Raw genomic sequence first — 25,597 nt, forward strand, 5'->3', positions numbered from 1 at the left:
GTGTGTGTGTGGGGGGGGCTGGGGGTCAAGTGTGTGTGTGGGGGGGGCTGGGGGTCATGTGTGTGTGTGGGGGGGCTGGGGGTCAAGTGTGTGTGTGGGGGGGGCTGGGGTTCATGTGTGTGTGTGGGGGGGGCTGGGGGTCAAGTGTGTGTGTGGGGGGGGCTGGGGGCCGTGTGTGTGGGGGGGGGCTGGGGGTCAAGTGTGTGTGTGTGGGGGGGCTGGGGGTCAAGTGTGTGTGTGGGGGGGGCTGGGGGCCATGTGTGTGGGGGGGGTGGGGGTCAAGTGTGTGGGGGGGTGGGGGTCAAGTGTGTGGGTGGTCACGTGCGAGGGGCCCCTGACACCCACACCTGACCCCCACACACCTGACCCCCAGCCCCCACATGCGTGATCCCCGACACACCTGATCCCCAGATCTCCCCACACACCTGACAGAGAGGGAGAGAGAGAGAGAGAGGTGGGGGGGAGGTGTGAGATGGTTTTGGGGGCGGGGCCGGGATGCGGCGCGGGGCGGGATGCGACGAGGGGGCGGGGCCGGGATGCGGCGCGGGGCGGGATGCGACGAGGGGGCGGGGCCGGAATGCGGCCGCGGGGGCGCGGCTGAGCTGAGCCGGGTTTCAGGGTGCTGGAGCTTCAGGGCGGTGCCGCTGTCAATCACCGGGCAGTTTCGTCACCGCCCGTTGCGCGTCACGCATGCGCGGCCTGGCTCGCGCGGAGACGGTTTAACGGCCGCTCGCCCGCGCGCCGCCACCGGTCACCTGACCCTCCAACCGTCAGCGCAGGCCGCGCCCGCCCCTCTGCTCCCATTGGTTGTCGGCGGTGTCCGCCAACTGCCTTAGCCAATGGTGGAGGCCGAGGGGGAATGTCCCCGCCCCCCGGGCAGTCCCACGCGCAGGCGCAGTGCGGCTCCGTGGATCCAGGGCGGGCGGGGAGAGGGGCCCCGCTGTCCGGGCGGGCTGGGACAGCCGCTTCCCATCGGTGAGTATTTGCCGCCGGCCCCCAGTGGACGGGTCTAATCTTGGGGAGAGACTGCGGGTAAATCTCCCCATTGAGTTTGATTTGTTGTTGTGAGGACTTTGCATTGATTGTTGTGACTAAATGTGTCCCGGTGAGAGTTTGAAGCAGGAAAGTCATGTCCAGCACCAGCTGCGCGTTGTTATGGGACGTGTTGGTGCAGGTGCTGCACAACAATCACACAGAGTTGAGTGAAGTTGGAGCTAACAGTTGATGTGTTGAGGGCGCTGAGCGGTCTGGTGCTGTGGAAGCAGATGGCACAGTTTGGTTCACAAAATGGCTGCATGTTCAGGGCACTGTTTCACAATGAAACCATCAGCTTGTTATTTCCGGGTCCCGTTATTTTTACTGATAACACTTCCTCAGTTGCCGCAGTAAAGGCCTTTCTGAGCCTTTGTGTGAGGAGAGTTGCACATTGTTATCAGCTGAGACTGAGTGATCCGAGGACAAGGTGCAGCAGAATGAGAGTAAGAGCAAAGGATACTGTGAGGATTTCAGATTTGCAACATGGAATGCATTTTGTACCTGTCAGTTCTCATTTCATTATTCAAATGAGTTGGGACTATTGGGTTTGTGAGTGGAAGTATGAAAATTACACAAATCTATTGACCACTGTAAGGTAACGTGTGACTTTTGCAACCAGTTTTATGGGAATGGAGGTTTAAAAAAATCGCTATTCCAGAAGATCTGAAGGAAAAAGAGAAAATGCCAACATGCTGGAAACACTCAGCAGTTTGAGCAGCATTTGATTACAGTCCCAGTTCTGATAATGGATCATCCACCATTGCACTTCCACTGTTTTCTGCATTCACTATTTTAATCAATAATGTAAATACACATTGTCTTTATTACATTGTAGGAAAAATGGCAATCATTTGTACTTGGCCAGATCACGCACAACGTTAAGATAACCAAATATGTTTGACTTAGATTGCTGGAGATTGTTTAAAGGGAGGGAGAGATCACCTGTCCACAGCTGGGATAGTTCAGGACCAGACGTAGTGCCGTTTAATACAGAGTTGTATCTTTCAGCTATGATAATAGAGAATGTCTGCAAGATAGCAAAGGATAATCTCTGTTTGTTGAGGATGAATCAATTGGAGAGCTGAGTGCTGAGAGGAACAGATGTTTGGCCAACAGTTCAGTAGTTCAATGTGCAACTGCAGAGTGAAATTGTTTTAGCACATATTACACATGCAATCATTGCCATTTTCAAAGTCTAAATCCGGTCTGCCCACGAGCTTGATGTGCTGGTGCAGTTCCTGTGAACAGACCTCCCTGTCCTTAACCATCTTTGTGTCCCGCAGGGCGCCTCCACCTACCCTGAAGGCACTGTAGGCATGAACCCAGTTCACCCTCATCGTGCCTGACGTCTCCAGGTCCCTCCCAGTAACGTTGTCCTGTGAACCTTTTGGCGTGTTTCGTCATGTAGAGATAAGACGGATGATTCTCTTGTGAAGTGGGACTGGTGGTGGTTATTGCAGACAGATACCTGACATCATGGAGACAAAGCAGAGTCTAGGCATGTGATATAATCCTTCTATTCTGGAATGGACACTCCAGGGATGGCGCTGGAATGTGCCATGGGAGCAGTGGGGACTACAGTTTCCAGTAGAGTTGGGACGTTTGTAGTTGGCCCATGAAATGTTTTATTTCCCGTTCCAGCCAGTGGGGATTTGGCAATAGGTAACATGGTGGTGTAGAAGCCTTTATCCTGGATGGCAAGGTTAGAAACATAGAAAATAGGTGCAGGAGGAGGCCATTTGCCCTTTCAAGCCAACACCGCCATTCATTGTGATCATGGCTGATCATCCACAATCAGTAACCCGATTCAGCTCTATCTTACTCTCTTAAATTCATCCAGTGATTTGGCCTCCTCTGGCAGAGAATTCCACAAATTCACAAATCTCTGGATGAAAAAGTTCCTTCTCACCTTGTGGTAAGAATAGGGCCAGCAGAGTGGACAGTAATTCCCCATTAGTGGGTATTTTTCCTCTTTCTCTGTGAGTTGAATCCTCCAAATAGGTGAGATGTGTATGTTGGGGATTGACCGTGTTTGGTCTGGAATAGTGATACAGTGATCAGGGGTTTGAAAGCTTCAGGGATCTTGCACAAATGATGAATTGCTGCCTTGGATAGATCAGGGATCTTTGGATGTCAGGGCAGACATGAATAGCTAGTGGACTAATCCTGCTTTTATGTTTTGTTAATTTGCAGGGGTATTGGATGGGGTGTTTTCCACACCTCCGCTGCACTGTAATGCTGTTTGTTGGTTCACAAGGCAATGTCTTTCTTCACATTTAATTGTCACCTGATGGTTCTGTTAATATTGTTTATTTCAGAGCTACAGAGTTTGCGAACGCCTGACGACATCATGGCTGAAAGTGGTGACTGTGGAGGTGATTCAGTGGCCTCTACATCAACAAAACAAAAAGGTTTGTGAGCCTTCTGTGAAATGTATATGTTGCCCTGACAGTGCGTGGACACCTGTTGCAAGAAATTAGGTTCACATGGGAGTGGGACTAGGGATGGGGGTGAACACAGAGAGTTGACATCTCCAGGGATATCACCGTTACAGGTGGGCGGATGCAGGAATTGTCTGATATATCAGCACTCTTTTTAGAAACAAATTATTTGATTAGCCGCAAACGTTATAATATTAGAGTCCAGAATCAGATTCTGAGCAGAAATGAGCCTTTGACCCATCTGCCACCTGACAATTTCTCTGCATTAATCCCATTACTGAGCACTAGTAGTCTATCACCTGCGATTCATTTGCATTTGGAATGGACACCCAGATGCTCCTACAATGTTGTGCCAGAGTACCAGCCACCACCTCACCACCTCAGGCAGTGTGTCCTAGCTGCAGTCATCACTACTGAAAGATCATCCTGTAAACCTCATGGTCCACGCATTAAATCGATGCCCCCTAGTGTTAACCACCTCTACTATGGAGAAAACTATTTTTCCATCAACGTTGCTTCTCGTCGTATTCTGAAAATCTATCAGATCACTGCTTGTCTGCCCCAGCTTCAAGGAAGACCACTTAAATCACTCCAGTCTCAGTTGATATTTGAAATATTCATTTCCAAGCAATATCCTGATGGATCTCCTCTGTAGCTTCTCCAGTGCAAAGGCATCCTTCCCACAGTATGGAGATCAGAATTGCACACACTCCTCCAAATTACGGCTTAATCAACTCCATGTAAATTTGTAACAAGGCCTCCCTGCAGTTGTATTCGATGCTGCAGCTGATGACAAGAATGCTAAATGTTGTCTTCGTGTGCACTGCTGACTTTAGGGATCTATGGATTTGTACGGGTGTTTCTCAGCGGTCTATAGGCCCTGTCATTCATGTTGAATACCCTGGTTTTATTTATCCCTCCAACATGCGTCAACTTGCCCATATCATGATTAAATATGAAATGTAATGTCTCCGCCTACACAAATACTGGTTCAAATCCAGTTGCGGGGGTAGAAATGTAAATTTTGGCAGAAAGGCTAAAATCGCTAATACTTGGAACAAAATTATCAGATTATCTCAAAAGTAACAATCATCCAAATTTTATGTTGGATATCTGGACATAACATAGCACCTGATTCGAGGGCTTCTACGCTCTTATCAAATTTGTGAACGAACCTCGCAGAAGCTAGGGTAAACACAAAATGCTGGAGTAAAGCAGCAGGTCAGGCAGCATCTCTGGATAGAAGGAATGGGTGACCTTTCGGGTCGAGACCCTTCTTCAGATGCCAGGGATGTATTCCTGTTCTCCGAATTTACTTTTTTAAACTATTTATGCATATCGCATCAAGGACATTGGACTTTGTGTAAGGGACTGATGTGCTACAATGCTGCAAACTACATTCTGCACTCTGTATCTTAACCTTTGCTCCGTCTGTTCTTGAGTTTCAACCTATTATATCTGTGTGTGGTATATCTGATCCTTTTGGATTACATGCAAAACCAAGCTTTTCACAGTACTTCAGTACGTGACGTTCATGCACGTCCAGTTAAAATGAATGCACGACTGAGGAGTTGGTGCAAGGGTCGGATAGTCAGATATTTGAACAATTTGGATCTTTTCGGGGAGAGAGGTGACCTGTAGACGAGGAACCTGAACTGGAAGGAGACTAACATCCATCCGTGTGGCCAGTTTTGAAAGTTCTGCAAAGGAGGGTTTAAACTGATTGGCTGGGAGACGCAATCCAAAGTAGTATTCAGACAGTTCAAACTGAGCTGTCAAGTGGACGATCACTTTGTGACCAATCACGACAATTCAATTAGCTTTGAAAACCTGTGTAAAAGAACAGTTCTGGCCTTCAATATAAAATTCTACATTGGGTGGTGACTGTATGAGATAGGAACAGTGATTGGAGTAAGTTGTATGTGGGCAAAGGGGCATCTGAAAGGGGAAGTCTTTAAATTGTGATAGTGAGATTTCAAGATATGCATGTTGCCAGTGAAGGACAAGTAAGGAACCCTTGATGATGAGAGAAATTGAGGCTCTGGTTAGGGAAAAGGAGACATGGGTTAGGTATAGGCTGCTCGGATCAATGCTTTCCTGGTAGAAGTGTGAGAGATAACTGAAAGGCGAAAATCAGGAATGCTTGGATACTTTAGCATACTTAAGAACGAAATCAGTAGGGCAAAAATGTGTGCACAAGGTGGCACTTATAATTAAGGAGAAGGCAAATATATTTTCCAAGTATATTAAAGGAAAAGGGGTAACTGGAGAGTGAAAGGATATCCTCAGTGATCACCTGTGTGTAGAGCTGCAGGAGATGGGAAAGGTCTTCAATTATAATTCCTCCTCTGTCTTTACCAAGGAGAAAGGCTTGAAGTCTTGAGTCCAGTTGTATTACAGTCGGGGTGGTGCTGGATGTCGTTAACCGTATGAAGATACGTAAATCTTTGGGGGATGTGAGTAGATGTATCTAAGGCTGCGGTTGAAAGTTAGAGAATACATTGCAAGAGCCTTGGCTGAGATATGTGAATCATTGTTAACCATGGGTGAAATGCTGACCATTTGAGGCTAGATAATGCTGTGCTTCTGCTTTAGAAGTGTTGCAAAGAAAATTCTGATAACTCGAGACGAGGACCCACGAGAAGCATAAACTATAGGTTAATAAACCTAGTGTATGTGGTGAGACAGTTACGTGAGAGGACATAAAGTGGTAAGATGTACAGTGTTTGTTGGTGTTCGTCCTTCGGGTTCGAAGATGACCATGACTTCACTTTCAATCTTATTATTTCGACCGCTCATTGGGATCCCCGCCAGCTGCGGTATGCTGGCCGAGGTTGAAGTCATGACTTGCGCTTGACTTGGATTTAAGTGGGGGGGAGTTGCACAGATCGTCGGCCTCACTCTTGTCCTGGCCTATCGGGTTGCAGCAGCAAGACATAGTCGGGACGGCTGGGGACAGGTCAGGATGCAGTGGATGGTCAGAAGTGTCCTACGTATCTCACTCTGCCCTGTTTGTGCTCCACGACGCTTTGCTGGGATCGTCTTTCTGCCCGTTGAACCTTCTGGTGGTTTCCTCCACGCAATCAGCCGAACCCTGGCTTGACATGCTAGGCAGACAAGCCCTAAGCCACTGGAACCAACGACTTGACGACTGTACTTGTGGCATGTACACAAGACAGTGGAGACATCGTGGGGGCGGGGACAGTCCTGCGGCTGATCCCATGATTTGGGGGGACGGTCGAGACCGGGGCGGTTCTTCCCGGGCGGTGGTCCGCAGCCCCACGGGCGGGGAGCGCCAGCTGCTGCTGCTCCGCAAGCCCCGGGTACGGGCCCCAGGCCGCTGGCTTGAGCCTCCCTGGGGTGCTGGCGAGGTGTACAATATGTACAATATGTACAGTATGTGTATTTCAAAAGACAGATGTTGGGAATAGAGACATAGTCTATACAGATTTTAGCCTATAGGATTGCTTGTGGTAGGTTAGATCGTTTGGTGGCTTCGTGGCTGGAAGCAGTGATGGTGGAAGATTGCTTTTGGAGGTCTGTGAATAGTGCGTCACTTGGGGTCCATGTTGGGCCCACTGCTGTCTCATGTGAAGAAATGAATTCAATAGGGATGTCAAGGTATGATTAGCAAGTTTGGACATGTAAGGTTGTGACGCCGAAGCAGAATAGGACCTTCACGTTGAATGGAAAAGCCCCGGAGAGAATCCACGAGTACAATACTTAATTCCCAAAAAATGGCATCATGGGTAGATAGTGGTGAAGGTGGCTTTTGGCACGCTGACTTTAATCATTCGGGTAATTCAATGTAGAAGTTGTAACATATGTTACAGTTGTACAGGACATTGGTCGCATATGTATTCTGTTCAGTTTAGTCATCCTATTTCAGAAAAGATAGCATTAAGATGGAAGTTTGTGCAGAGAAAATTTACGTGGATGTTCCTAGTACCCGAGGACATGAGCTATAGAAATAAGTTGGGCAGGCTAGAACTTTATTCTCTGGTGTGCAGGAGACATTATTCTTTGTTCATCTGGATTGTGGTGGTGCTCTTGGGTCTGTTCAAAACCTCTTGGGCTCCCAGCTCAGTTGAAATATTCAAGAGGGAATGTTGGCCCATACCATACTGCAGGACAACATGAGAGGAGGGACTCGGCGGGGGGCACCGAGAACAATGGTGGGACCGGGCAGAGGGCCACCGAGAACAAAGAGGGACTCAAGGGAGGTCGCCGCGAATAAAGATGGGACCCGTCAGAGGGCCACCAAGAACAGGGGGATCTCGGGGAGGTCGCTGATAACAAATGGAGACCCAGTGGGGAACGGCAGGAACTAAGGGGGCCCAGCGGGTGTGGGGGATGAGTTCCTGTGTTTCCATTCCCCTTTAAAAATGACTTTGGGCACAGAGGGTGGTGGATATGTGGAATGAATTGCTAGTTGAGGCACGTACAATAACACGATTTTACTGACATTTGGGCAGGTACATGGACAAGGAAGGTTTGGAGTGATAAAGGCAAACTTGGACAAATAGGGCTGGCTCAGGTAGGGCAGGTTGGTCGACACGTCTACGTTTGGCCGAAGCACCTCTGTCTGTGCTGTGTGACTTCCGTGTTTATGCCACGCAGCGAGAGAGAAATAATCTGAAAAGGTCTACATGAGAAAGAAAGATCAAAACAAGCCATTTAAATAAAATTGCATTATATCATTAAGATTACAGGATGCAAGGGACGTGTTTGAAGTAACAAGGCCAAATGGAAAATAGTACGTGGCGATTTTATACATGGATCAGCAAAGGTAGATAGAGCATAGTAACGCACAGGACAGAAAAGGTCTTTTTGGTCCACAATGTCCATGCGGACCGATGCCAAGTGAAACTCATCTCCGCTGCCTTCACACAATCTATATTTCTCCATTCCCTGCATATCCACCTGCATATCCTTGAGCTTCTTAAATACCACTATCGTATTTGTCCCAACCACCACACCTGGCAGCGCGTTCCAGGCACCCACCATCCTCTGTGTAAAATAAAACTTCACCCGCACATCACCTTTCAATTCTACCCCTTTCAGCTTAAAACTGTGCACCCCAGTGTTTCCATAGACCCCTAGCCAGAATAACAAACGTCTGTCTTCTCCGTAAATGAGCTTTGAATTTAGAGGACCACATTGCTGTGAATCGTGTGCATTCTTATTCTGCTGTTATTGTCGTGGTTTTCTTCAGCTTCGAAATTAAGGCAGGCGACACGGAGAATTCTTCGAGAAGTTAAAATCCTTTATTTGCAAACAACGGCTGGAACAATCAGGAAGTCAACCGCCTGACTGCCCTGACTGTCCACTTAGTGCATCGGGCAGTCTATGTTTATAGGATTATTCGAAACCTTATCTTCTTTACATTACCTCATACCCACACTCCTGCTCTATAATAATTCATTTCTTTGCAGTCCTCCTGTCTGGTCTGCCACCATTAAATCCCATTTGCTGACTTACCCTTATCTTAATACTCTTATCGCTTCACACTTCGCCTCCCTTATTTCCCTGCTAGTCCATCCCTCACATCCATCCATCACCCCAAGGCCTATGTCTTTCCTTATCTCTTCTCTTGCCACCATTATCTTTCATCCAAATGTGACAAGGCAAAGATATAATGGTGTACAGGCAATACCTATGTCAAAGGTTACCAAAGTAGGAATGTAGTACAAATTACCAAAGTGCTGCTGACTTTAGGGATCTAAGGATTTGTACGCGTGTTTCTCAGTAGTCTCTTGGCCCTTGTCATTCATTCATGGTAAATATCCTGGTTTTATATGTCCCTCCAACATGCGTAAATTTGCCCTTATCAGGATTAAATTTGAAATCTCATTTCTCCGCAAAACATGTTGAGTAATCATCCACAAATACTGGTTCAAATCCAGTTCCGGCGGTAGAGTCAAGTGATCACAATTTTGGTAGATAACTGAAAGGCCAAAATTGGTAAAACTTGGAACAAAATTATCAGATTATCTCAAAGTAACAAGCATCCATATTTTATATTGGATATCTGGAGATAACATAGCACCTGATTCAAGGCCAGCTTCTTCCATGATCTTATCGAATTCGAGAACCAACCTCTCATAAGCTAGGGATGTATTCCTGTTCTCCCAATTTACATTTTACTTGTTTACGTCTACCCCATCAATGACATTGCACTTTCTCTAATGAACTGATGCGCTACAATGCTGCGAACTACATTCCGCACTCTGTATCTCCACCTTTGCTTCATCTGCTCTTCAGTTTTAACTAATTGTATCTATGTGTGGTCTATCTGAACTGTTTGGATTGAATGCAAAACCAAGCCTTTCACAGTACTTCGGTACGTGTGACGTTTATGCATGTACCGTTAAAATGAATGCACGTCTGAGGAGAGTTGGTGCAAAGATCGGAGATTCAGGTATTTGCATAATTTGGATTTTTCAGGGATAGAGGTGACCAGAACTGAAAGGAGACTAACATTGCGTGGGCAGTTTTGAAAGTGCTGCAAAGGAGGGTTTAAACTGGCGGACATAACCCAAAGTAGTATTCAGATAGTTCGAACTGAGATGTCGGTTGATGACCACTTTGTGACCAATGACTACAATTCAATTAGCGTTGAAACCTCTGTAAAAGAACAGTTCTGGCCTTAAATGTAAAATTCTAAATTGGATGGAGGAAGTCCACCTTTGACCGTTTGAAATAGGAACAGTCATTGGAGTAGGTCGTCTGTGGGCAAAGGGTCGTGTGAAAGGGGAAGTTTTTAAATTGTGATAGCGAGATTTAAAGATATGCATGTTATTAGTGAGGAACCCAGCTTGATGTGAGAATTCGAGGCTCTTCTTAGGGAAAAGGGGACATGGGTTAGGTCTAGGTCAATGCTTTCCTGGGAGACATGTGAGAGGTTGAGGAGCATAAAGAATAAAATCAGGAGGGCAAAAAGGGTGCACATGATGGCACTTATAATTAAGGATAAGTCAAATAGACTTTCCAAGAATATTAAATGTAAAGGGTTAACTGGAGAGTGAAAGGATACCCTCAGTGGCCATCTATGTGTAGAGCTGCAGGAGATGGACAAGGTCTTCAATTATAATTTCTCCTCCGTATTTGGCATAGAGAAAAACTTCAAGTCTTGAGTGCAGTTGCATTACAGTCGAGGTGGTGCTGGATGTCCTTAACAGTATGAAGATACGTAAATCTCTGGGATCTGTGATTAGATGTATCTAAGGCCGTTATTGAAAGTTCGAGAATAAATTGCAGGAGCCCTGGCTGAGATATGTGAATCATCGTTAACCGTCGGTGAAGTGCAGAACATTTGAGGGTAGATAATGCTGTGCTTCTGTTTGAGAAGTGTTGCAAAGAAAAACCTGATAGCTCAAGACTGGGAACCACGTGAAGCATAAACTATAGATGAATAAGCCGAATGTTTGTGGTAAGACAGTTATGGGAGAGGATATAAGATGTATGTGCATTTGAAACGACAGATATTGGGGATAGTCAACATTGTTTTGGCTTTGGAGGTTTCACGAATTTGAATGGCTCTTTTGAAGATGTACCTGAGAAGGTTGTTGAGGGCAGAGCCAAAGACATAGTCTATACAGATTTCAGCATATACGATTCCCTGTGGTAGGTTAGATCGTATGGTGTCCTTGGGGAGATGCCTAACTGGATACAGAATTGGCTTGATGGTTGGAAACAGAATGATGGTGGAAGATTGCTTTTCAGACTGGAGGTCTGTGAATGGTGTGCTACTTGGGGTCCCTGTTGGGCCCAGTGCTGTCTCATCTGAAGAAATTAATTCAATGGGGATGTCAAGGTATGATTAGCAAGTTTGGACATATAAGTTTGTGAAGTCAAACCAGAATATGACATTCACGTTGAAAGGGAACGCCCTGGAGAGAATCCAGGAGTACAAGTACTTAATTCCCCAAAAGATGGCATCACGGGTAGATAGTGGTGAAGGAGGTCTTTAGCACGCTGGCCTTAATATAGAAGCTGGAACATATGTTACAGTTGTACAAGACATGGGCCGCACTTGTATTCTGTTCAGTTTAGTCACCCTATTTCAGAAAAGATAGTATTAAGATGGAACGTTGTGGAAATAATATTTACGAGGATGTACCTAGTACCCGAGGACATGAGCTACAGAAAGAAGTTGGGCAGGCTAGAACTTTATTCTTTAGTGTGCAGGAGCCATCATTATTTGTTCATCTCGAGTGTGGTGCTCGGGTCTGTCCAAAACACGTTGTCCTCCCAGCTCAGTTGAAATGTTCAGTAGGGAATGTTGGCCCATTCCAGATTGCAGGACGACAGGAGAGGAGAGACTCAGCGGGGTGGGGGGAAGGTGATGAGGTAGCCCAGAACAAATGTGGGACCAGGCAGAGGACCACCGGATACAGAGGGACAAAAGGGAGATCGCCGGTAACAAAAGGGGAACCATCGGGGGACGGCGAGAACAAAGGGGGGCGATGGGGTGGGGGTGGGGTGGCGTCTGTGGCCACGTGCAGCGGCTGACCTGGTTCGCCGCTGCGAGCAGCAAGTAGATCTGTTTGATTAACGCGGCGACTCTTGTGTATTGCCGAGGCGAGTTATTACTGTATGATATTACCGGGTTATGTGCAAAACAATGCATTTCACTATACCTAGGGACATGTGAAATTAAGTATGATGAAATATTGAGATTGAAGGCTGATTTTATAGAGACGTATAAAATAATGGGGGGAAATAGAAAGGGTGTACGCACAGGTATTTTTCCTCAGAGCTGAATAATCCAAAGGGCGGGCGCTTCAGATGGGAGGGGTACCATTTAATAGGAATATGAGGGCTAACATCTTCTCACAGATTGGTGGGCATATGGAACAAGCTGTCCGAGGTGTAAATTGAAGCAGGCAAAATAATAACATGTCAGAGAGTTATAGAGTGATAGAGTGGAAACAGGCCCTTCTGCCCAACTTGCCCACACCGGCCAACATGTCGCAGCTGCACCAGTCGCACCTGCCCCCGTTTGGCCCATATCCCTCCAAACCTGTACCTGTCCAAGTGTTTCTTAAATGTTGGGATAGTCCCTGCTTCAACTACTTTCTCTGGAAGCTTGTTCCAGACACCCATCACACTTTGTGTGGAAAAAGGTACCCCTCAGATTCCTATTAAATCTTTTCTCCAAAATAAATTTGGACAGAGTGGTTTAGAGAGATTATGGTCAAACCTTGGACTGATGGGACTAGCATAGATGGGGCATTTTGGTTAGGTTGGGCCAAAGTGCCTGTTTTCGTGCTCTGTTTCTAAGACGATCATTCACTTCCACTTGCCCCAGAATGCCAGCTCATTATCGCTACCAGTTATTCCGAACCTGCGGGTCTCTTAATTTGAAATTGTCGTGCAACCTGCAATTAATGCTTTTTTTTCAGGTAGGAAATTAACTCAAGTTGGCAAGGTCCTCAAAAGTATTTGGCCAGGCACCTCTTCAAAGAAAGATGGTCAGAACACAGGATCAACGACTGAAAAGCAAAGTCAGATGGAGCGCAGAACCTCAATGGAATGTGAACCCGCCGAAGAGGAAAGGGAGCAATGTCAGCCCAGAGGGAGAGGAATAGGAGACATGGTTCACAGCCCTGGAACTGACCCAAGTGGCGAAAACCATCATGACCGAGAATTATCAAACAAGGAATCATCGAGTCTCATCCAAGGAGCAGGTGAGTGACATGGGTGGGGAATGAAAGTTGCAGAATGGTGAAGACTGCAGGGAGAGAAAAGTGAAAAAAAACTAAGGAGTTAGGGCGAGGGGAAACAGGAGAGAGGAATCGTGGTGGAGCAGTGTTATACCGACTTGGTTAATGACGCTACCGTTTTCTGCGAGGATCAGTTCTGGAACCTCTGCAACTTTTGATCATGTCTATGATTTGGACAAAAATGTAGGTGGTCGAGTTAGTAAGTTCAAAATCATTCAAACTATTTGCAGAATTGTGGATCATGAGGAAAGCTGTCAAAAGATCCACTAGAATACACATCAGTTGCAAATATGATCTGAATTAAGGCAGACAAAGATTGGATTGTTTTCTCTGAGTAATGAAGGCTGAGTGGAGGCCTAATAGGAGTATAGGATAAAAGGGGCATAGATATTGTCAGTCTTGTTCCCGGGGTGGGGATGACTCTTACTGGGGAGAGAAATGTTCAAAGGGGGCATGCTGGACAAGTTTTTTATGCAGACTTTGGTCCGTTCCTGAGCAGGTGGTGGAAATGCTGTTTAGACTAACACATGACTGACACAGTCAGGGAACAGAAGGATCCAGTCCACGAGCAAGTAGATGGGATTAGTTCAAATTGTCATGATATTGTTAGTGCAGATATGGGGGATCTAAGGGCCAGTTCCCGTGCTGCACTATTCTATATTCTATGTATCATCTCCAGGTTTGGCTTCATTAATCCAAATCATAAAGTCATGGACTCGTGCAGCAACGAAAAAGGTTCTTCGGCCCATGTTGCCCCATCTGTACTGGTCCCACTTGCCTGTATTTGGTCCATACCCTTCCAAACCTTTCTGATCCTTGCACCTGTGCAAATATATTTTAAATGTTGTGGTAACACCTGCCTCAACTACCCCCTCCGGTAGCTTGTCCCATATGTCCACATGATCTGTGAAAACATTTTCCCCAGATTCCTATGAAATCTTTATCCACTAACCTTAAATCTATTTTCTCTGGTTCTTCATTCCCCTGCTCTGCGTCTAAGACACTATCCACTCCCCTCACGAACTTATCCACCTCAATAAGATCATCCCTCGTCCTCCTGCGCTCCAAAGAATAAAGTCCTCGGAAAATTAATGGAAAAGATACTTAGGGACAATATATATAATTATTTGGATAATCAAGGCCTGATTAGAAACAGTCAACATGGATTTGTGCCTGGAAGGTCATGTTTGACTAATCTTCTTGAATTTTTTGAAGAGGTTACCATGGAAATTGATAAGGGCAAGGCTGTGGATGTTGTCTATATGGACTTCAGCAAGGCATTTGACAAGGTTCCACATGGAAGGTTGATTAAGAAGGTTAAATCGTTGGGTATTAATAGTGAGGTTGCAAGATGGATTCAACAATGGCTGAATGGGAGATACCAGAGGGTAACGGTTGACAATTGTATGTCAGGTTGGAGGCCAGTGTCTAGTGGAGTGCCCCAAGGATCTGTGTTGGGTCCACTGTTGTTTGTCATTTACATTAATGATCTGGATGATGGTGTGGCAAATTGGATTAGTAAATATGCAGATGATACTAAGATAGGTGGAGTAGTTGATAGGGAGGTAGATTTTCAAAGTCTACAGAGAGACTTGGGCCTTTTGGAAGGGTGGGCTGAAAGATGGCAGATGGAGTTTAATGCTGATAAGTGTGAGGTGCTGCATTTTGGTAGGACAAATCAAAATAGGACGTACAGGGTAAATGGTAGGGAATTGAGGAATGCAGTGGAACAGATGGATCTGGGAATAACTGTGCATTGTTCCCTGAAGGTGGAATCTCATGTGGATAGGGTGGTGAAGAAGGCGTTTAGTATGCTTGCCTTTATAAATCAGAGCATCGAGTATAGAAGTTGGGATGTAATGTTAAAATTGTACAGGGCATTGGTGAGGCCGAATCTGGAGTATGGTGTGCAGTTCTGGTCGCCAAACTATAGGAAGGATGTCGACAAAATGGAGAGGGTACAGAGGAGATTTACTAGAATGTTGCCTGGGTTTCAGCATTTAGGCTACAGAGAGAGGTTGAACAGGTTGGGTCTTTATTCTTTGGAGCGTAGAAGGTTGAGGGGGGACTTGATAGAGGTTTTAAAAATTTTGAGAGGGACGGACAGAGTTGACGTGGGTAGGCTTTCCCCTTTGAGAGTGGGGAAGATTCCAACAAGGGGACATAGCTTCAGAATTGAGGGACAAAGGTTTAGGGGTAACATGAGGGGGAACTTCTTTACTCAGAGGGTTGTGGCTGTATGGAATGGGCTTCCGGCGGAAGTGGTGGAGGCTGGCTCGATTTTATTATTTAAGAGTAAATTGGATAGGTATATGGATAAGAGGGGATTAGAGGGTTATGGTCTGAGTGCAGGTAGATGAGACTAGGTCAGGGAGAATGGTCGGCGTGGACTGGTAGGGCCGGACAGGCCTGTTTCCATGCTCTAGTTGTTATATGTTATATGTTATATGCTCAACCTCTCCATGTCATACAGGCCCTCGAGTACTGGCAACATGCTCTTAACACTTCTTCGCACCATTTCCAGTTTGGTAACATCTTTCCTATAAAAGGGTGTCCAGAACTGAGCACATAAACATAGAAAACGTATAAAACATAGAAAATCAGTGCAGGAGGAGGCTATTCGGCCCTACGAGACAGCACCGCCATTCATTGTGATCATGGCTGATCGCCCCCAATCAATAACCCGTGCCTGCCTTCTCCCCATATCCCTCGATTTCACTAGCCCCTAGAGTTCTATCTAACTCTCTCTTAAATCCATCCAGTGATTTGACTTCCACTGCTTTCAGTGGCAGAGAATTCTACAAATTCACAACACTCTGGGTGAAACAGTTCCTTCTCACATCAGTTTTAAATGGAATCCCCTTTATTCTAAGAATGTGGCCCTTGGTTCTGGACTCGCCCAACATTGGGAATATTTTTCCTGCATCTCGCTTGTCCAGTGCTTTTATAATTTTATATGTTTCTATAAGATCCCCTCTCATCCTTCTAAGCTCCAGTGAATACAAGCCTGGTCTTTTCAATCTTTCCTCATATGTCAGTCCCGCCATCCCAGGGATCAATCTAGTGAACCTACGCTGCACTGCCTACGTTACTGTAAATGTGACCTCGCCCAAGTCTTGTACACCTGTTACATAACGTCCCATCTTCTATACTCAATATTCTGATTGATGAACCCTGTCCTTCACCGAGGTCCTGTCCTGCTTTGACTTCCCAAAATGCAACACCATGTACTTATCTGTATTGAACTCCATTCAACATTCCTCAGCCCAACGGATGAAGGCCCCATTGCAACACTTGATAACTATCGTACAAATCATGTCTTGTGTACTCATCCAAATCTTTGAGATAATCCACAAACAGCAATGGGACCAGCAACGATCCCTGGGGAACACTACCAGTCGCAGGCCTGTAGTCTGAAAAACAAACTTTGATCGTCACCCTCCGCTTCCTATCACGGTCAATTCTTTATCCAGTCACCTAGCTCTCCCTGGATCACTTGCGATGAAACCTTCCAAAGCAGTCTATCGTGTAGAACGTTACCAAATGCTCTGAAGTCCATATGTAAAATCTACGGCTTTTCCCTTATCAATCTTTTAAGTTACTTCAGAAAATTCAATCAGATTTGTGAGACATGATCTCCAATGTACAAAGCTATGCTAACTCTCCGTAATCCGTCTTATCAATCCCAATATGGATATATCGTTCCCCTCAATATTCTCCAGTAATTTGCCTACCGCAGACGTTAGGTTCACTGGTCTATACTTCCCATGGTTTACCTTGCAGCCCCTCTTAAATGCAGACATGGCATAGCTACCCCCGAGCACCTTACCTGTATCTAATGATCATTCGTATAGCTGAGCCAAGGCACCTACAATTTCTAGTCTACCTTCCCACACTGACCTCGGACATAACTGATCAGACCCTGGAGATGTATCCACCTTCATACACCTTGAGGTATACAGCACCTCCTCGACAGTAATATATACTGTTCTCGACACTTCCATTAATTGTCCCACGTTCCCTTTTTACCCATATTGCTCAACATTAAACACAGAGGTAAAATACTCACTAATAACGTTGTACATCTCCTGTGGCTCCACACTGAGATGAACGCTTTGGTTTCTAAAGGGCCCTATTTCCCTTAATATAAATTAGAACTTTGAATCTCCCTTAATATTATCTGCCAGGGCTACCTCTTTATCCCTGTATACCCGCCTGATTTCCTCCTTTGGCATGCTCCTCAATTCCCAAAACTCATCTGGGAATAGAATTGATCCCACATTCCCAGATCGATCCCAAGCTGCCTGCGTTTCCCTGACCAGAGCCTCAGATTCTCTCATCATGCAAGCTTCGATGCTCCCACTTGCCTTGCCATTCTCTTTAATATGAGCATGCATGCCTTGAACTCTTGTCACAACATTTTTCAAAGCATCCCAATTTCCGGATGTTCATTTGACAGCAAATATTTGCAATTTATAAATATATTTAGAAAGTCAAAATCCCCCAAAATGATTACCTTATTAGTTGTAATCTCTTGGCATTTGCGCTGCTCCAATTACCGCTGACTATTTCCCCCCGCCCACCCCCCTCCCCCAGCAATACACATACACATCAAGGTGATCAGCACCTTTTTAGTTAATCGCTCCACCAATACAGACTTACTTGAACTAACCATGAGCCATATCAATTTATTCACAAATGCTGGAGTAACTCAGCAGGTCAGGCAGCATCTCGGGAGAGAAGGAATGGGTGACGTTTCGGGTCGAGACCCTTCTTCAGACTGATGTCAGGGGGGCGGGACAAAGGAAGGATATAGGAGATCTGGGAAGGAGGAGGGGAAGGGAGGGACAGTGGAACTATCTAAAGTTGGAGAAGTCGATGATCATACCACTGGGCTGCAAACTGCCCAGGCGAAATATGAGGTGCTGTTCCTCCAATTTCCGGTGGACCTCACTATGGCACTGGAGGAGGCCCATGACAGAAAGGTCAGACTGGGAATGGGAGGGGGAGTTGAAGTGCTCGGCCACCGGGAGATCAGTTTGGTTAATGCGGACTGAGCGCAGGTGTTTAGCGAAGCGATCGCCGAGCCTGCGCTTGGTTTCGCCGACATGGGCCATATCATCTCGGTCTACTGCCGCAACATTCTTCCTAATCAATAAAATCCTCTTTCGCCCTCACCTCACTCGCTACATCCTGGAACATTAAGCTGCCAGTCCTGTCCCACTTAGCCTGATTTCTGTAATGGGTACAACATCCCAGTGGCACATACCTATCCACACCCTCAGCTCATCCGCCTTACCCCTCAGACCTCTCACATTAAAATAATTGCAATTCAATCAAACAGCCCTCCCTCGCTTGTTGTCACGTCTATATTGTCCACACCCACCCCCCAAACTTATGTGAATCCCAACACGATGGGTCTTCCAGGCACGATGCTTCCTGCTGCCTAATATTACTGCTCTTCCCTGACGGGTCATCGCCTAACAGTCAACATAGCATCCCAGTTGCACACACCTATTCACACCCTCAGCTAATCAGCCTGACATTAATAATTGCAATACAATCATATAGCTCTTCCTGGCTCGCTGTCATGCCTATTTTGTCAACTGAACTTTCTCTGAAAGTTAGCCTCCTGTTTCTCATCTGCCTCAGTCATGCATTGGATCTCATCCTTCAACCAATCTAGCGTCGATCCACCCACATAGCTTCAGAAAACTGCCGGTCAGGATGTGTAAGAAGGAACTGCAGCTGCTGGTTTAAACCGAAGAAAGACAAAAATATGGGCAATTAGAGGAACAGCACCTCATCTTTTGCTTGGGCAGTTTATACCCCAGCGGTATGAACATTGTCTTCTTCCACTTCATGTAGTCCCTGCTTCCCCTCTCTATCCCCTCCCCTTCTCAGTTCACCTACTAGGCTTCCTGTCTCCGACTACATCCTATCTTTGTCCCACTCCCTCCCCTGACAACAATCTGAAGAGGGTCTCGACCCGAAACGTCACCCATTCCTTCTTTCCTGAGTTGCTGCCTGACCCGCTGACTTACTCCAGTATTTTGTGTTTACCTTCGATTTAAAACCAGCATCTGCAGTTTTTGTTTCCCGAAACAACGGATACAGTAGATAAGTTTGGATGAGGTGCAAATTAACTTTTGCCTAACCTGAAAGCACTGTCGAAGTCCCTGGACAGAGTTGAGGGAGGAGGTATCGCGACAGGTGTTGCATCTTGTACGGTTGCAGCGGAAGGTACCTGGGAGGGGGTGGTTTGGGTGAGAAGGGATAAGTTAACCAAGGAGTTGCGGAGGGAACGGCCTCTGCGGAAGGCGGCAAGGCGTGGAGATGGGAAAATGTGGCTAGTGGTGGGGATACCATTGGAGGTGGCTGAAATTTTGGAGGATTATGTGCTGTATGTGACGGCTGATACCCCATGGATGGCTGATGGGGTGGAAGGTAAGGACGAGGAGGACTCTGTCTCTGTTGTGAATAGGAAGGGGGGGGAAAGGGCGGAGCTGCGGGGTACCGAGGAGATACGAGTCAGGGCCTCATCTATGATGGGAGAGGGGAATCCCCGTTCCCTAAACTGAGGACATCTCAGATGTTCTAGTATGGAACACCTCATCTTGGGCGCAGATGCGGCGTAGACGGAGGATTTGGGAGAAGGGGATGGACTCAAAGCAGGAAGCAAGGGGGGAAGACGTATAGTCAAGATAGTTGTGGCAGTCAGTGGGTTTGTAATAGACGTCAGTCAGTGGTCTATTTCTTGTGATGGAGACAGGGAGCTGCCACTCAGGTTATTGGCGTTCCCTTCAGGTTCAGCTGCAACTTATTGCTCTTGTGCAGGTCACGTCTGCCCCAGAAGAAATCCCAGTTGTACAAAATTATGAATCCCTGCATCAGCTCCATTGCCACGCATTCACCTGTCCTTGTTTTCCCTGTTCCTACACTCACTAGCACGGAGCACAAGCAGTACTACGGAGATCACTGCGCTGTATTTTTACATCTTTCTGAACATCCTATGTCATTTGTACCAACATGCACAGTGACTTCTGGCTCCTCACTCTCCCCCTTGAGAATATCAAGTAACTGCTCCGAATCATCCTGGACCCTGGCACCAGAAAGCAATACACAATACAGGAGTCTCGATTGCTTCCACGGAATCTCCTGTCCACCACTCTCCCCTCTCCCCAACAGATGTATATCCTACCACTATGGCTTTGCCAGGCACGGAGCCTCATCCTGCCTGATACTACTGCTCTTCCTTGACGGGTCATCCCCTAACAGTCTCCAAAACTGTTACGTGTTTTGAAGGGGAATGGCCACCTTCACCCTTTGCTAACTAGAGGTCCTGGGGGTCATCCACCTCCATTCATCCTGGTGTTTGGGCATGACCACCAGGTCTTTCGGATGATCCCGGGGTCATCTATCTGCATCTCCAGTTCCCAAATACAGCCTGCAAGGTGCTGCACCTGGACACATTTCCGACGGGTTTAGTCACCAGCGACACCAGCAGTTGCTCTGACATCCCACGTGCTGCAGGAGGAACGTTGCATCATTCCACCTGTCTCTTGGTGGCACTGAAATAAGAACCAACAAGCTCAGCAATATCACACAACTGGCTAAACAGCAGGTTCAACAGACTGTACCTTTATCTGCAGCCCCCTCTCCTCAGACTCCTTGCCGAAGACTCATGAGCTGAAGACTCACACTTGCCCTCTACACAGCACATTACCTCTACACAGTGTCTCTACCAACACAGCCACTCCCAACAGGCCGCTTCGCTGGATCTTGCTTTTTTATTAGTTGCTCAATCAGCCAATTTCGATGCTCCAAACAATTTGCGCGCCATATTTTCAAGTGCTCTGCTAAACTGCGAAGTCCTTTTATCCGCGTCATTAATGTAGGTTGTAAAATAGCAAGACCCAGCACTGGCCTTTGCAGCATCGGTCTAGTTATTGACCAATTTATCCAAGTGAATGGGCTGCCACGCAAGTCAGGCAAGTGGTCAGTGTTATCCTGGATGGTGTAGGAGCCGCAACGTCTCTTGACGTGTCCCTTGTGGTCCATGGGGAAAGGTTTGAATATGAAGAAGCGAGTCTCTCAGTGCAAGATTTCAATACTGTTATACCACCAGGCCACAGGTTGGAAATGTCTGATTCAGTTTAGTTTCTGGATCAATATTGACATTCCACGCCCCCTCCCACAAAACCTACCCGCTCCCACCCCCAACATCACAGGAGCTGGCCAGAATTGACTGGAAGGAGGCCCTAGCAGGGAAGACGGTGGAACAGCAATGGCAGGTATTCCTAGGAATAATGCAGAAGTTGCAGGATCAATTTATCCCAAAGAGGAGGAAAGATTCCAAGGGGAGTAAGAGGCACCCGTGGATGACAAGGGAAGTCAAGGACAGCATAAAAATAAAAGAGCAGAAGTACAACAAAGCAAAGAAGAGTGGGAATCCAGAGGATTGGGACTCTTTTAAAGAACAACAGAAGATGACTAAGAAGGCAATACGGGGAGAAAAGATGAGGTACGAGGGTAAACTAGACAATAATATAAAGGAGGATAGTAAAAGCTTTTTTAGGTATGTAAAGAGGAAAAAAATAGTCAAGGCAAATGTAGGTCCCTTGAAGACAGAAGCGGGGGAATTTATTATGGGGAACAAGGAAATGGCAGATGAGTTGAACCGGTACTTTGGATCTGTCTTCACTAAGGAAGTTGCAAGCAATCTCCCAGATGTTCTAGTGGCCAGAGATCCTAGGGTGACGAGGAACTGGAGGAAATCCATATTAGGCAGGAAATGGTGTTGGGTAGAGTGATTGGACTGAAGGCTGATACATCCCCAGGGCCTGATGGTCTGCATCCCAGAGTACTTAAGGAGGTGGCACTAGAAATTGTGGACGCATTGGTGATCATTTTCCAATGTTCTATACATTCTGGATCAGTTCCTGTGGATTGGAGGGTAGCTAATGTTGTTCCACTTTTTAAGAAAGGAGGGAGAGAGAAAACGGGAAATTATAGACCAGTTAGTCTGACGTCAGTGGTGGGGAAGATGCTGGAGTCAATTATAAAAGAAGAAATTGCGGAACATTCGGATAGTAGTAACAGGATTGTTCCGAGTCAGCATGGATTTACGAAGGGGAAATCATGCTTGACTAATCTTCTGGAATTCTTTGAGGATGTAACTAAGAAAATTGACAGGGGAGAGCCGGTGGATGTGGTGTACATTGACTTTCAGAAAGCCTTCGACAAGGTTCCACATAGGAGATTAGTGGGCAAAATTAGAGCACATGGTATTGGAGGTAGGGTAGGGTACTGACATGGATAGAAAATTGGTTGACAGACAGAAAGCAAAGAGTGGGGATAAATGGGTCCCTTTCAGAATGGCAGGCAGTAACTAGTGGGGTACCGCAGCTATTTACGATATACATTAATGACATGGATGAAGGGATTAAATGTACCATTAGCAAATTTCCAGATGATACAAAGCTGGTTGGTAGTGTGAGCTGTGAGGAAGATGCTATGAGGATGCAGGGTGTCTTGGACAGGTTGTGTGAGTGGGCGGATGCATGGCTGATGCAGTTTAATGTGGATAAGTGTGAGGTTATCCACTTTGGTGGTAAGAATAGGAAGGCAGAGTATTATCTGAATGGTGTCAAGTTAGCAACAGATCCGGGTGTCCTAGTGCATCAGTCACTGAAAGGAAGCATGCAGGTACAGCAGGCAGTGAAGAAAGCCAATGGAATGTTGGTCTTCATAACAAGAGGAGTTGAGTATAGGAGCACAGAGGTCCTTCTACAGTTGTACAGGGCCCTGGTGAGACCGCACCTGGAGTACTGTGTGCAGTTTTGGTCTCCAAATTTGAGGAAGGATATTCTTGCTATTGAGGGCGTGCAGCGAAGGTTTACTAGGTTAATTCCCGGAATGGCGGGACTGTCATATGTTGAAAGGCTGGAGCGACTAGGCTTGTACACACTGGAATTTAGAAGGATGAGAGGGGATCTTATCGAAACGTATAAGATTATTAAGGGGTTGGACACGTTAGAGGCAGGAAACATGTTCCCAATGTCGGGGGAGTCCAGAACAAGGGGCCACAGTTTAAGAATAAGGATTAGGCCATTTAGAACAGAGATGAGGAAAAACTTTTTCAGTCAGAGAGATGTGAATCTGTGGAATTCTCTGTCTCAGAAGGCAGTTGAGGCCAATTCTCCGAATGCATTCAAGAGAAAACTAGATAAAGCTCTTAAGGATAGCGGAGTCAGGGGGTATGGGGAGAAGGCAGGAACGGGGTACTGATTGAGAATGATCAGCCATGATCACATTGAATGGCGGTGCTGGCTCGAAGGGCCGAATGGCCTCCTCCTGCACCTATTGTCTATTGATAGTGGTGGATTGTGGTTCACAGTTCACTTCGCAATCTTTTCCTTCTTGTGTTAATCATTGTTTAATCGCACTATTATTATTCGGTTTACTGCAGAGCAGCAGAATATGGTAATACCTATCCACACAATGGCAGAAGATGGAAACAGGACTGCGGCTCCAGTGACCCCAACAACAAGGACGGACACAGGTGTGTTGCAGAATTCTTCAAGATGTAAATGTTGTCTTGATATCCGGTTGCATCTAATGCATGGTCGACAGGTCCGAAGGATAAGGGATTAAGAAAGGGATTGAGAAAGAGAGGATGCTACCCTGCTGGCGGTAGTTGAAAAGACAGAGAGAGTGATCGTAGAGGCGATGAATCATCTTCATTGAAGATTCAGATGTGCATTCATGCAGTGACTGGGGAGAGGCTTTCTGAGAAAGTGAAGAGTATAAGATGGCGCATAAAACATGGCAACTTTTGTATCTGGACTCTGTGCAGTCTGCACTGTTAGAGTTATTATGGTCAAGTTGTACCTCAGAGACATAGAGGCATACGGTATGGAAAAAGGCTCACCTTGGACATGTCAAACAACATGGCCGATCTACTATAGTCCCACAAGCCTGTGTAAGACCCATGTCCCTCTAAACCTATCCTATCCATGTACCGATTTTGTCATAAAATCCCCTACTCCACCTGAATCCTATCATTTCTTTCTTGATTCTCCTCCTCTGGGTAAAAGACTGTGTGCATTGATCTATTCTATATAACAGATAGTGTATCAATTCTTCTCCTGATCCTCGTGTACAGGAGGATGGTCACTGAACTTGGGTACACATGACAAAGTATCCATTGAAGCCAGGGAGCATGAGGCCACAGAGAGTGGAGTGAAGCTGGGTGGTTCATCCATGTGGAAGATAATCCTAGGAAGATTATCTGGCATCAACTACAGGGTTGCCTCAGGCGATAAGTGCATCTGCACCTCTTCATCAGTGCATTCGTTTAATGTGTGTTTTTTTTGCTGTGATCTGTTCTCTTTTTGAACACCGGCTATGGAGATGATCACACTCCCCCAGTGCCCACTCTTCCCGTGTCCAACGCTGCCCCATACCCCTGGGGCCCATGTTCCCTGGTCACACCATCACATCCTCCTCGGTTCAGACGCTATCCAACTCTCCCCTGCTCACACGTTGCCTCAGCCTCTCCGATTCTTCAGAATGATGGCAGGGTTAGCCGTAAGCTGGCAGAGAGGTGCGGCAACACAAAGCCTGGCAACTGAGATGGATGTTATTGAGGAGGGTTTTTTTGATAGGTAGTTGGTCGAACAAAGGCTAGAGATGATACATCAAGATGTTAGGCAGAAGGACTGAGTGTTGGAGATTGTGAAAATAAAGAAAGGAATATCGGAGGAAGGAAATGGGGAGGGGAGAAATCCGTGCGAGACTGTGGAGAGAGTGGGCGGAAATAAGGCGGGTGTGCGGTTTGTATTGTTACTTAATCTTGGGGAATTCAGTGTTCATACCATTGGATTTAAAGCGACCCAAGCGTAATGTGAAGTGCTGTTTCTTCAGTGAGCATGTGTCCAAGGACAGAGAGGTTGCTATGGCAATGGGACAAGAGTTGCAATGTTTGGCAATTGGCGAGACAAAGCATAGACTCGGCGACTGTTTTGCCGAACACTTCCGCTTTATCTGCCGAAACCTAGTGGATTTTCCGGTTGCTAACCATTTTTGCTCCTCGCGCAAATTGCTCCCACCCCCTCCCTTTCCACTTACATGAATTCATCTCACTGCACAATTTGCAACTCTTCACTCCATTTGTTTCACACCTGTCTTTTCATCTCTGGCCTTTCCCCAATTATCAGCCTATCAAAAACTCCCCTCACCTGTATCCACCTTACTTACAGTCTTTCACCTGTTCTTCCTCTTGTCCACATTTCTCCCCACTCACCGCCACCACAATCAGCCTGAAAAAAGATCCAGACTTGAAACGTCACCTACCATATTCTCCAGAGATGATGGTTGACCCACTGAGTT

At 46.4% G+C, this 25,597-nt stretch overlaps 1 pseudogene across 1 annotated transcript in view; it reads left to right on the forward strand.

Annotated features, from left to right (window-relative positions):
• The first annotated feature begins 917 nt into the window (after nt 1-917).
• Nucleotides 918-25,597, forward strand: part of LOC144612486 (NACHT, LRR and PYD domains-containing protein 3-like) — a 36,048-nt pseudogene continuing 11,368 nt past the window's right edge. The window contains exons 1-4 of the transcript XR_013549674.1: nt 918-975; nt 3,354-3,446; nt 12,884-13,168; nt 23,676-23,768. The product of XR_013549674.1 is annotated as an NACHT, LRR and PYD domains-containing protein 3-like (transcript). The remainder of the gene's footprint in view (nt 976-3,353; nt 3,447-12,883; nt 13,169-23,675; nt 23,769-25,597) is intronic.

The sequence above is a fragment of the Rhinoraja longicauda genome, unplaced genomic scaffold (assembly GCF_053455715.1).
Source record: "Rhinoraja longicauda isolate Sanriku21f unplaced genomic scaffold, sRhiLon1.1 Scf000045, whole genome shotgun sequence".
NCBI classification, from domain to species: Eukaryota; Metazoa; Chordata; class Chondrichthyes; order Rajiformes; family Arhynchobatidae; genus Rhinoraja; species Rhinoraja longicauda.